Source organism: Peromyscus californicus, unplaced genomic scaffold (assembly GCF_007827085.1).
Source record: "Peromyscus californicus insignis strain IS unplaced genomic scaffold, ASM782708v3 Scaffold_17__1_contigs__length_78620276, whole genome shotgun sequence".
NCBI lineage: Eukaryota > Metazoa > Chordata > Mammalia > Rodentia > Cricetidae > Peromyscus > Peromyscus californicus.
This window is the reverse complement of record NW_026294469.1, coordinates 78,606,024-78,616,923: the sequence shown is the minus strand read 5'-3', so window position 1 is coordinate 78,616,923 and position 10,900 is coordinate 78,606,024.

Here is a 10,900-nt window from a genome sequence, read left to right as displayed (position 1 = left end):
CTAACCCTAACCCTAACCCTAACCCTAACCCTAACCCTAACCCTAACCCTAACCCTAACCCTAACCCTAACCCTAACCCTAACCCTAACCCTAACCTAACCCTAACCCTAACCCTAACCCTAACCCTAACCCTAACCCTAACCCTAACCCTAACCCTAACCCTAACCCTAACCCTAACCCTAACCCTAACCCTAACCCTAACCCTAACCCTAACCCTAACCCTAACCCCCTAACCCTAACCCTAACCCTAACCCTAACCCTAACCCTAACCCTAACCCTAACCCTAACCCTAACCCTAACCCTAACCCTAACCCTAACCCTAACCCTAACCCTAACCCTAACCCTAACCCTAACCCTAACCCTAACCCTAACCCTAACCCTAACCCTAACCCTAACCCTAACCCTAACCCTAACCCTAACCCTAACCCTAACCCTAACCCTAACCCTAACCCTAACCCTAACCCTAACCCTAACCCTAACCCTAACCCTAACCCTAACCCTAACCCTAACCCTAACCCTAACCCTAACCCTAACCCTAACCCTAACCCTAACCCTAACCCTAACCCTAACCCTAACCCTAACCCTAACCCTAACCCTAACCCTAACCCTAACCCTAACCCTAACCCTAACCCTAACCCTAACCCTAACCCTAACCCTAACCCTAACCCTAACCCTAACCCTAACCCTAACCCTAACCCTAACCCTAACCCTAACCCTAACCCTAACCCTAACCCTAACCCTAACCCTAACCCTAACCCTAACCCTAACCCTAACCCTAACCCTAACCCTAACCCTAACCCTAACCCTAACCCTAACCCTAACCCTAACCCTAACCCTAACCCTAACCCTAACCCTAACCCTAACCCTAACCCTAACCCTAACCCTAACCCTAACCCTAACCCTAACCCTAACCCTAACCCTAACCCTAACCCTAACCCTAACCCTAACCCTAACCCTAACCCTAACCCTAACCCTAACCCTAACCCTAACCCTAACCCTAACCCTAACCCTAACCCTAACCCTAACCCTAACCCTAACCCTAACCCTAACCCTAACCCTAACCCTAACCCTAACCCTAACCCTAACCCTAACCCTAACCCTAACCCTAACCCTAACCCTAACCCTAACCCTAACCCTAACCCTAACCCTAACCCTAACCCTAACCCTAACCCTAACCCTAACCCTAACCCTAACCCTAACCCTAACCCTAACCCTAACCCTAACCCTAACCCTAACCCTAACCCTAACCCTAACCCTAACCCTAACCCTAACCCTAACCCTAACCCTAACCCTAACCCTAACCCTAACCCTAACCCTAACCCTAACCCTAACCCTAACCCTAACCCTAACCCTAACCCTAACCCTAACCCTAACCCTAACCCTAACCCTAACCCTAACCCTAACCCTAACCCTAACCCTAACCCTAACCCTAACCCTAACCCTAACCCTAACCCTAACCCTAACCCTAACCCTAACCCTAACCCTAACCCTAACCCTAACCCTAACCCTAACCCTAACCCTAACCCTAACCCTAACCCTAACCCTAACCCTAACCCTAACCCTAACCCTAACCCTAACCCTAACCCTAACCCTAACCCTAACCCTAACCCTAACCCTAACCCTAACCCTAACCCTAACCCTAACCCTAACCCTAACCCTAACCCTAACCCTAACCCTAACCCTAACCCTAACCCTAACCCTAACCCTAACCCTAACCCTAACCCTAACCCTAACCCTAACCCTAACCCTAACCCTAACCCTAACCCTAACCCTAACCCTAACCCTAACCCTAACCCTAACCCTAACCCTAACCCTAACCCTAACCCTAACCCTAACCCTAACCCTAACCCTAACCCTAACCCTAACCCTAACCCTAACCCTAACCCTAACCCTAACCCTAACCCTAACCCTAACCCTAACCCTAACCCTAACCCTAACCCTAACCCTAACCCTAACCCTAACCCTAACCCTAACCCTAACCCTAACCCTAACCCTAACCCTAACCCTAACCCTAACCCTAACCCTAACCCTAACCCTAACCCTAACCCTAACCCTAACCCTAACCCTAACCCTAACCCTAACCCTAACCCTAACCCTAACCCTAACCCTAACCCTAACCCTAACCCTAACCCTAACCCTAACCCTAACCCTAACCCTAACCCTAACCCTAACCCTAACCCTAACCCTAACCCTAACCCTAACCCTAACCCTAACCCTAACCCTAACCCTAACCCTAACCCTAACCCTAACCCTAACCCTAACCCTAACCCTAACCCTAACCCTAACCCTAACCCTAACCCTAACCCTAACCCTAACCCTAACCCTAACCCTAACCCTAACCCTAACCCTAACCCTAACCCTAACCCTAACCCTAACCCTAACCCTAACCCTAACCCTAACCCTAACCCTAACCCTAACCCTAACCCTAACCCTAACCCTAACCCTAACCCTAACCCTAACCCTAACCCTAACCCTAACCCTAACCCTAACCCTAACCCTAACCCTAACCCTAACCCTAACCCTAACCCTAACCCTAACCCTAACCCTAACCCTAACCCTAACCCTAACCCTAACCCTAACCCTAACCCTAACCCTAACCCTAACCCTAACCCTAACCCTAACCCTAACCCTAACCCTAACCCTAACCCTAACCCTAACCCTAACCCTAACCCTAACCCTAACCCTAACCCTAACCCTAACCCTAACCCTAACCCTAACCCTAACCCTAACCCTAACCCTAACCCTAACCCTAACCCTAACCCTAACCCTAACCCTAACCCTAACCCTAACCCTAACCCTAACCCTAACCCTAACCCTAACCCTAACCCTAACCCTAACCCTAACCCTAACCCTAACCCTAACCCTAACCCTAACCCTAACCCTAACCCTAACCCTAACCCTAACCCTAACCCTAACCCTAACCCTAACCCTAACCCTAACCCTAACCCTAACCCTAACCCTAACCCTAACCCTAACCCTAACCCTAACCCTAACCCTAACCCTAACCCTAACCCTAACCCTAACCCTAACCCTAACCCTAACCCTAACCCTAACCCTAACCCTAACCCTAACCCTAACCCTAACCCTAACCCTAACCCTAACCCTAACCCTAACCCTAACCCTAACCCTAACCCTAACCCTAACCCTAACCCTAACCCTAACCCTAACCCTAACCCTAACCCTAACCCTAACCCTAACCCTAACCCTAACCCTAACCCTAACCCTAACCCTAACCCTAACCCTAACCCTAACCCTAACCCTAACCCTAACCCTAACCCTAACCCTAACCCTAACCCTAACCCTAACCCTAACCCTAACCCTAACCCTAACCCTAACCCTAACCCTAACCCTAACCCTAACCCTAACCCTAACCCTAACCCTAACCCTAACCCTAACCCTAACCCTAACCCTAACCCTAACCCTAACCCTAACCCTAACCCTAACCCTAACCCTAACCCTAACCCTAACCCTAACCCTAACCCTAACCCTAACCCTAACCCTAACCCTAACCCTAACCCTAACCCTAACCCTAACCCTAACCCTAACCCTAACCCTAACCCTAACCCTAACCCTAACCCTAACCCTAACCCTAACCCTAACCCTAACCCTAACCCTAACCCTAACCCTAACCCTAACCCTAACCCTAACCCTAACCCTAACCCTAACCCTAACCCTAACCCTAACCCTAACCCTAACCCTAACCCTAACCCTAACCCTAACCCTAACCCTAACCCTAACCCTAACCCTAACCCTAACCCTAACCCTAACCCTAACCCTAACCCTAACCCTAACCCTAACCCTAACCCTAACCCTAACCCTAACCCTAACCCTAACCCTAACCCTAACCCTAACCCTAACCCTAACCCTAACCCTAACCCTAACCCTAACCCTAACCCTAACCCTAACCCTAACCCTAACCCTAACCCTAACCCTAACCCTAACCCTAACCCTAACCCTAACCCTAACCCTAACCCTAACCCTAACCCTAACCCTAACCCTAACCCTAACCCTAACCCTAACCCTAACCCTAACCCTAACCCTAACCCTAACCCTAACCCTAACCCTAACCCTAACCCTAACCCTAACCCTAACCCTAACCCTAACCCTAACCCTAACCCTAACCCTAACCTAACCCTAACCCTAACCCTAACCCTAACCCTAACCCTAACCCTAACCCTAACCCTAACCCTAACCCTAACCCTAACCCTAACCCTAACCCTAACCCTAACCCTAACCCTAACCCTAACCCTAACCCTAACCCTAACCCTAACCCTAACCCTAACCCTAACCCTAACCCTAACCCTAACCCTAACCCTAACCCTAACCCTAACCCTAACCCTAACCCTAACCCTAACCCTAACCCTAACCCTAACCCTAACCCTAACCCTAACCCTAACCCTAACCCTAACCCTAACCCTAACCCTAACCCTAACCCTAACCCTAACCCTAACCCTAACCCTAACCCTAACCCTAACCCTAACCCTAACCCTAACCCTAACCCTAACCCTAACCCTAACCCTAACCCTAACCCTAACCCTAACCCTAACCCTAACCCTAACCCTAACCCTAACCCTAACCCTAACCCTAACCCTAACCCTAACCCTAACCCTAACCCTAACCCTAACCCTAACCCTAACCCTAACCCTAACCCTAACCCTAACCCTAACCCTAACCCTAACCCTAACCCTAACCCTAACCCTAACCCTAACCCTAACCCTAACCCTAACCCTAACCCTAACCCTAACCCTAACCCTAACCCTAACCCTAACCCTAACCCTAACCCTAACCCTAACCCTAACCCTAACCCTAACCCTAACCCTAACCCTAACCCTAACCCTAACCCTAACCCTAACCCTAACCCTAACCCTAACCCTAACCCTAACCCTAACCCTAACCCTAACCCTAACCCTAACCCTAACCCTAACCCTAACCCTAACCCTAACCCTAACCCTAACCCTAACCCTAACCCTAACCCTAACCCTAACCCTAACCCTAACCCTACCCTAACCCTAACCCTAACCCTAACCCTAACCCTAACCCTAACCCTAACCCTAACCCTAACCCTAACCCTAACCCTAACCCTAACCCTAACCCTAACCCTAACCCTAACCCTAACCCTAACCCTAACCCTAACCCTAACCCTAACCCTAACCCTAACCCTAACCCTAACCCTAACCCTAACCCTAACCCTAACCCTAACCCTAACCCTAAACCCTAACCCTAACCCTAACCCTAACCCTAACCCTAACCCTAACCCTAACCCTAACCCTAACCCTAACCCTAACCCCCTAACCCTAACCCTAACCCCCTAACCCTAACCCTAACCCTAACCCTAACCCTAACCCTAACCCTAACCCTAACCCTAACCCTAACCCTAACCCTAACCCTAACCCTAAACCCTAACCCTAACCCTAACCCTAACCCTAACCCTAACCCTAACCCTAACCCTAACCCTAACCCTAACCCTAACCCTAACCCTAACCCTAACCCTAACCCTAACCCTAACCCTAACCCTAACCCTAACCCTAACCCTAACCCTAACCCTAACCCTAACCCTAACCCTAACCCTAACCCTAACCCTAACCCTAACCCTAACCCTAACCCTAACCCTAACCCTAACCCTAACCCTAACCCTAACCCTAACCCTAACCCTAACCCTAACCCTAAACCCTAACCCTAACCCTAACCCTAACCCTAACCCTAACCCTAACCCTAACCCTAACCCTAACCCTAACCCTAACCCCCCCTAACCCTAACCCTAACCCTAACCCTAACCCTAACCCTAACCCTAACCCTAACCCTAACCCTAACCCTAACCCTAACCCTAACCCTAACCCTAACCCTAACCCTAACCCTAACCCTAACCCTAACCCTAACCCTAACCCTAACCCTAACCCTAACCCTAACCCTAACCCTAACCCTAACCCTAACCCTAACCCCCTAACCCTAACCCTAACCCTAACCCTAACCCTAACCCTAACCCTAACCCTAACCCTAACCCTAACCCTAACCCTAACCCTAACCCTAACCCTAACCCTAACCCTAACCCTAACCCTAACCCTAACCCTAACCCTAACCCTAACCCTAACCCTAACCCTAACCCTAACCCTAACCCTAACCCTAACCCTAACCCTAACCCTAACCCTAACCCTAACCCTAACCCTAACCCTAACCCTAACCCTAACCCTAACCCTAACCCTAACCCTAACCCTAACCCTAACCCTAACCCTAACCCTAACCCTAACCCTAACCCTAACCCTAACCCTAACCCTAACCCTAACCCTAACCCTAACCCTAACCCTAACCCTAACCCTAACCCTAACCCTAACCCTAACCCTAACCCTAACCCTAACCCTAACCCTAACCCTAACCCTAACCCTAACCCTAACCCTAACCCTAACCCTAACCCTAACCCTAACCCTAACCCTAACCCTAACCCTAACCCTAACCCTAACCCTAACCCTAACCCTAACCCTAACCCTAACCCTAACCCTAACCCTAACCCTAACCCTAACCCTAACCCTAACCCTAACCCTAACCCTAACCCTAACCCTAACCCTAACCCTAACCCTAACCCTAACCCTAACCCTAACCCTAACCCTAACCCTAACCCTAACCCTAACCCTAACCCTAACCCTAACCCTAACCCTAACCCTAACCCTAACCCTAACCCTAACCCTAACCCTAACCCTAACCCTAACCCTAACCCTAACCCTAACCCTAACCCTAACCCTAACCCTAACCCTAACCCTAACCCTAACCCTAACCCTAACCCTAACCCTAACCCTAACCCTAACCCTAACCCTAACCCTAACCCTAACCCTAACCCTAACCCTAACCCTAACCCTAACCCTAACCCTAACCCTAACCCTAACCCTAACCCTAACCCTAACCCTAACCCTAACCCTAACCCTAACCCTAACCCTAACCCTAACCCTAACCCTAACCCTAACCCTAACCCTAACCCTAACCCTAACCCTAACCCTAACCCTAACCCTAACCCTAACCCTAACCCTAACCCTAACCCTAACCCTAACCCTAACCCTAACCCTAACCCTAACCCTAACCCTAACCCTAACCCTAACCCTAACCCTAACCCTAACCCTAACCCTAACCCTAACCCTAACCCTAACCCTAACCCTAACCCTAACCCTAACCCTAACCCTAACCCTAACCCTAACCCTAACCCTAACCCTAACCCTAACCCTAACCCTAACCCTAACCCTAACCCTAACCCTAACCCTAACCCTAACCCTAACCCTAACCCTAACCCTAACCCTAACCCTAACCCTAACCCTAACCCTAACCCTAACCCTAACCCTAACCCTAACCCTAACCCTAACCCTAACCCTAACCCTAACCCTAACCCTAACCCTAACCCTAACCCTAACCCTAACCCTAACCCTAACCCTAACCCTAACCCTAACCCTAACCCTAACCCTAACCCTAACCCTAACCCTAACCCTAACCCTAACCCTAACCCTAACCCTAACCCTAACCCTAACCCTAACCCTAACCCTAACCCTAACCCTAACCCTAACCCTAACCCTAACCCTAACCCTAACCCTAACCCTAACCCTAACCCTAACCCTAACCCTAACCCTAACCCTAACCCTAACCCTAACCCTAACCCTAACCCTAACCCTAACCCTAACCCTAACCCTAACCCTAACCCTAACCCTAACCCTAACCCTAACCCTAACCCTAACCCTAACCCTAACCCTAACCCTAACCCTAACCCTAACCCTAACCCTAACCCTAACCCTAACCCTAACCCTAACCCTAACCCTAACCCTAACCCTAACCCTAACCCTAACCCTAACCCTAACCCTAACCCTAACCCTAACCCTAACCCTAACCCTAACCCTAACCCTAACCCTAACCCTAACCCTAACCCTAACCCTAACCCTAACCCTAACCCTAACCCTAACCCTAACCCTAACCCTAACCCTAACCCTAACCCTAACCCTAACCCTAACCCTAACCCTAACCCTAACCCTAACCCTAACCCTAACCCTAACCCTAACCCTAACCCTAACCCTAACCCTAACCCTAACCCTAACCCTAACCCTAACCCTAACCCTAACCCTAACCCTAACCCTAACCCTAACCCTAACCCTAACCCTAACCCTAACCCTAACCCTAACCCTAACCCTAACCCTAACCCTAACCCTAACCCTAACCCTAACCCTAACCCTAACCCTAACCCTAACCCTAACCCTAACCCTAACCCTAACCCTAACCCTAACCCTAACCCTAACCCTAACCCTAACCCTAACCCTAACCCTAACCCTAACCCTAACCCTAACCCTAACCCTAACCCTAACCCTAACCCTAACCCTAACCCTAACCCTAACCCTAACCCTAACCCTAACCCTAACCCTAACCCTAACCCTAACCCTAACCCTAACCCTAACCCTAACCCTAACCCTAACCCTAACCCTAACCCTAACCCTAACCCTAACCCTAACCCTAACCCTAACCCTAACCCTAACCCTAACCCTAACCCTAACCCTAACCCTAACCCTAACCCTAACCCTAACCCTAACCCTAACCCTAACCCTAACCCTAACCCTAACCCTAACCCTAACCCTAACCCTAACCCTAACCCTAACCCTAACCCTAACCCTAACCCTAACCCTAACCCTAACCCTAACCCTAACCCTAACCCTAACCCTAACCCTAACCCTAACCCTAACCCTAACCCTAACCCTAACCCTAACCCTAACCCTAACCCTAACCCTAACCCTAACCCTAACCCTAACCCTAACCCTAACCCTAACCCTAACCCTAACCCTAACCCTAACCCTAACCCTAACCCTAACCCTAACCCTAACCCTAACCCTAACCCTAACCCTAACCCTAACCCTAACCCTAACCCTAACCCTAACCCTAACCCTAACCCTAACCCTAACCCTAACCCTAACCCTAACCCTAACCCTAACCCTAACCCTAACCCTAACCCTAACCCTAACCCTAACCCTAACCCTAACCCTAACCCTAACCCTAACCCTAACCCTAACCCTAACCCTAACCCTAACCCTAACCCTAACCCTAACCCTAACCCTAACCCTAACCCTAACCCTAACCCTAACCCTAACCCTAACCCTAACCCTAACCCTAACCCTAACCCTAACCCTAACCCTAACCCTAACCCTAACCCTAACCCTAACCCTAACCCTAACCCTAACCCTAACCCTAACCCTAACCCTAACCCTAACCCTAACCCTAACCCTAACCCTAACCCTAACCCTAACCCTAACCCTAACCCTAACCCTAACCCTAACCCTAACCCTAACCCTAACCCTAACCCTAACCCTAACCCTAACCCTAACCCTAACCCTAACCCTAACCCTAACCCTAACCCTAACCCTAACCCTAACCCTAACCCTAACCCTAACCCTAACCCTAACCCTAACCCTAACCCTAACCCTAACCCTAACCCTAACCCTAACCCTAACCCTAACCCTAACCCTAACCCTAACCCTAACCCTAACCCTAACCCTAACCCTAACCCTAACCCTAACCCTAACCCTAACCCTAACCCTAACCCTAACCCTAACCCTAACCCTAACCCTAACCCTAACCCTAACCCTAACCCTAACCCTAACCCTAACCCTAACCCTAACCCTAACCCTAACCCTAACCCTAACCCTAACCCTAACCCTAACCCTAACCCTAACCCTAACCCTAACCCTAACCCTAACCCTAACCCTAACCCTAACCCTAACCCTAACCCTAACCCTAACCCTAACCCTAACCCTAACCCTAACCCTAACCCTAACCCTAACCCTAACCCTAACCCTAACCCTAACCCTAACCCTAACCCTAACCCTAACCCTAACCCTAACCCTAACCCTAACCCTAACCCTAACCCTAACCCTAACCCTAACCCTAACCCTAACCCTAACCCTAACCCTAACCCTAACCCTAACCCTAACCCTAACCCTAACCCTAACCCTAACCCTAACCCTAACCCTAACCCTAACCCTAACCCTAACCCTAACCCTAACCCTAACCCTAACCCTAACCCTAACCCTAACCCTAACCCTAACCCTAACCCTAACCCTAACCCTAACCCTAACCCTAACCCTAACCCTAACCCTAACCCTAACCCTAACCCTAACCCTAACCCTAACCCTAACCCTAACCCTAACCCTAACCCTAACCCTAACCCTAACCCTAACCCTAACCCTAACCCTAACCCTAACCCTAACCCTAACCCTAACCCTAACCCTAACCCTAACCCTAACCCTAACCCTAACCCTAACCCTAACCCTAACCCTAACCCTAACCTAACCCTAACCCTAACCCTAACCCTAACCCTAACCCTAACCCTAACCCTAACCCTAACCCTAAACCCTAACCCTAACCCTAACCCTAACCCTAACCCTAACCCTAACCCTAACCCTAACCCTAACCCTAACCCTAAACCCTAACCCTAAACCCTAACCCTAAACCCTAACCCTAACCCTAACCCTAACCCTAACCCTAACCCTAACCCTAACCCTAACCCTAACCCTAACCCTAACCCTAACCCTAACCCTAACCCTAACCCTAACCCTAACCCTAACCCTAACCCTAACCCTAACCCTAACCCTAACCCTAACCCTAACCCTAACCCTAACCCTAACCCTGCCTTTTTTTGTATTATCCATAATCTATTATTTAGCCTAATCCTATTCTTTAGGCAGTCAGGTGTTTTCATTTCTGTGTACCTTGCCTAATACCTTTGTCACCTGCTTTAAATCCTGGTTAACATACTATTTCTCTTCTCTTAATAGTATAATTTTAACTTTATTCTAGATAATTATCATTATTCCTACAGAGAAGTGTAGTTCTCCCTTGTTATCAACAGACCTTCTTTTTCCAGTGCACAGAAAGCATTACATAAATCCAC